Source organism: Saccostrea cucullata, unplaced genomic scaffold (assembly GCF_032062105.1).
Source record: "Saccostrea cucullata isolate Sc308-1 unplaced genomic scaffold, CSIRO_AGI_Scuc_v1 ctg318, whole genome shotgun sequence".
NCBI classification, from domain to species: Eukaryota; Metazoa; Mollusca; class Bivalvia; order Ostreida; family Ostreidae; genus Saccostrea; species Saccostrea cuccullata.
Window position 1 is genome coordinate 245650 of NW_026929462.1, and position 3328 is coordinate 248977.

Genomic DNA, 3328 nt, shown 5'->3' on the forward strand with positions numbered 1-3328 from the left:
ATCCTCTCATTCCCAGTCCCTGAAATTTATGGAAAATTCTAGATTTAATAAATATACCTTTCACTTCAAACAGTTATTCGGTCTTACCACATGTAAACAAATAGTATGGCAACATTACAATTCAAGGAACTACAATTTTTTTTTATTTCTTTCTATTGTCCATTAATGAAAGTTTACAGATTTTTCTAGAAGCTTGCTTTATTATTTATATTTCATTATATAAAAAAAAACAAATTACCAATTTTTTTTAGTTTTAAAAATTGAAGAGGTTTCAGATCTATTTTGAAAAGAAATTATCTTTTTAAAAAAGGAGTCAATACTATTTCATAAAAACACAATTATGCATTTAGTGCATACAGAATATTTGGGATATATTTCACTCTGATATTTTGCTCGTAATTTGTATAGTTGTAAATTAAATACTGTTCGTTATCGCCATATCCTTCATTTGAAGAGTAAAACTATGACGAAATGCTTTTTAGTTGATGTGAAAAAAACTGTGTTTGAAAAATTAAATAACTGTGTCAAATGATAATTGTCAATTCATTTCATACATATATTATTAAATTTTGAAACGTGTCCGATATAAAAAGTAGCAAAAGATGGAACATATCCTTAATTCAAGTCATTAAATAGCAAAGAACATTAATCATCATTTCTCTTTCAAAAAATAATTTTCCAGCTGAGCATGAAAAATTCGGATACAGAATGAATAAAATTTATAATTCCTAACCAAATAGCTCAAAGCACAAACAAGTCACAGGAATGTTTTCTTCGAAGCTACTCTAATTTCAACAAACTCATTCAGTTTTGCTGGCCTTAAAAACCGCAGATCTCCGGATAAATATTTTGACAATTAAACGCCTAGCTTCTGTATTGATATTCATAAGTATGTATAAAGAGTAGGAAATAGTAAGTTACAACTGTCGTCATGTAAACAGCAATGAAAACTCATTAGAATGCATGATATCATTTCTTAACTCAAGTGGGTGATTTTCGACATTGTCTTAAGAGAAAATAGTTACCAGAATTCATGCTAAATTTAGTCCATGGGATGGATAAATATACCTATATAAATACTGGACTTATGATTTTGGAATGCATGCTTTTTTGTATATCTTTCTTTTTCTTAATAAGTTCTGTGGGCTTTTTTCCATCATGCATCTTACAAACCTAGTCTTTTGTTTTATTTTGTTGTTGTGCTCACCTTGTGTCGAAGCAAACTGTGACAAAGGTAAGAAATATTATTTTGAAATGTATATACCTATGATTATCTATATTCACTTCTTTCTTCTCCCAATATCAAGTATAATTTTTAATGCAAATATTACCAGTAAATAAATTGTTTTAATTATTTTTTTCTTATTTTTGCTTATAATACAAGAAGCAGAAAATATACCCAATTCAAACGATAAGATAAATTAAAAGCAAACACGTTTTGAAATACAACAATTCTATAAAATATTATAATGTATAGTCGTAAAAAGGGAAAAACTAAACACAAACATGCAGATAAAAATACAATAACGAATTTAAAAACAAGAGCCCCTATCGTGCCCCCTATCCCCTCCCCTTACAGAATTTTAATACTTTAGAATCTACACTCCCCAAGGATGCTTCCACGTAAGTTTCAGATTTCCTGACCCAGTGGTTCTTGAGAAGAAGATTTTCAAAGATTTGTTCTATGTATTTTTATGTAAAACTTGGACTCCCTATTGTGGCCTCGCCCTACCTCCGGGGGTCATGATTTTAACAAATTAATATTTATACTACACAAGGATGCTTCCACATAAGTTTCAGCTTTCCTGGATCGGTGGTTCTTGAGAAGAAGATTTTTAAAGATTTGTTCTATATATTTCTATGTAAATTTGGATTTCCTATTGTGGCCCCGCCCTACCCCCGGGGTTCTTGATTTTAACAATTTAATATCTACACTACCGAAGAATGCTACCACATAAGTTTCAGCTTTCCTGGCCCGGTGGTTCTTGAGAAGAAGATTTTTTAATTACCCCATCTTATTTTTGTCTTTTCTTGATTATCTCCCTTTGTAAAAGAACTTGGTCCTTCATTTTAACAATTTAAACTCCTCTTCACCCAAGAATGCTTTGTACCATGTTTAATTTAATTTGGTCCATTGGTTCTTGAGAAGAAGTTGAAATTTTGAAAAGTTTACAGACACACTGCCAGGACAAAATGTATCAGAAAAGATTTATTAACATTAGCATTCGGCCAGGTTTGAGCTAAAAATAGGGAAGAGAATCAAAATAAGTATAGGTAGTATTTGGTTTATATCCACAATTGTCTCTGTATTGATATTCGTTTAAATATTCAATTTTAAACAATGTTTTGGGCACATGGCTGGTTAAGGTTAAGGTTAAGGAACCGGTCTCACTTCTAATGTTTTGGGTGCTCTGTTAATGCTCTGCTCTAAATTTAAGGTCTAAAATTTGACATTGAATACTATTCATTATCTTCTTATATTTCAGGCAAATTTTGCATTTCTTAAATAAATGTTTTGATTTATTTCCTCAGCAAAATTAAATAAAATCAAAGAACGTGGCGATGTACTGAGACCTGGTGACCTAAAATTAATGGCTGGATGCGTAAGTATATCAGACCACGTTCTTTAATATCCTAAATAAAGTCGTAAGATTTGATAACATTTTAATTAGTATTTTTGTTTAAAACGCTAGCACATATTATTGTATATTATTATACGTGTGAATATGAGAATGTAAATTCTTTACAAAGACAAACAAAACAATTATTGATTATTTAATAGAAAATGTACACGTTTTAATTCTATTGACGATAGATTTTACGGATGGCTAGAGTGGTATTCCGTGTTCCAAGACGCACTGCCAGTACTCAATGAAAGATACCACGAAGATTTATTAACATTATCATTTCATGGTTTTTGTTAGATCTATGGAGAATCTGAAGTTGTAATAACATTTTCATTTCAATGTTTTATGTAAGATCGATGGAAAATATTAAGTTTTATTAATATAATCATTTTCATATTTTTGAAAATTGAATGTCAAAGGAGATTTAAAACATAATCATTTTCATAGGTGAAGAAATGTTTTTAAAAATCTTATTACATGTTTTGTTTTCTCTTAAGTAAAAATCTACGTTAAAATTGGTTTTCACAAAAATTCTTAAGAAAATAATAAGTGCAAAATTTCTGGTAAATTTACAAGATCCCCAACCCTCTCTTAGGTTTTTAGAACAGAATATATTTAAATGTAACCGAAAGGAAAATAAACAAAAGAGACGTTAAATTGTACTTCTCAAAGCAGCTTTCAGTAATATATATCTTTCAAAG

At 29.5% G+C, this 3328-nt stretch overlaps 1 long non-coding RNA gene across 1 annotated transcript; it reads left to right on the top strand.

The window, feature by feature from the left end:
• Window positions 1–1021: 1021 nt before the first annotated feature.
• LOC134280926 (uncharacterized) lies at window positions 1022–3040 on the top strand. The gene is made up of 3 exons (XR_009994989.1): window positions 1022–1234; window positions 2533–2603; window positions 2816–3040. It is a non-coding gene; the product is annotated as an uncharacterized LOC134280926 (long non-coding RNA).
• The last annotated feature ends 288 nt before the right edge of the window (window positions 3041–3328 follow it).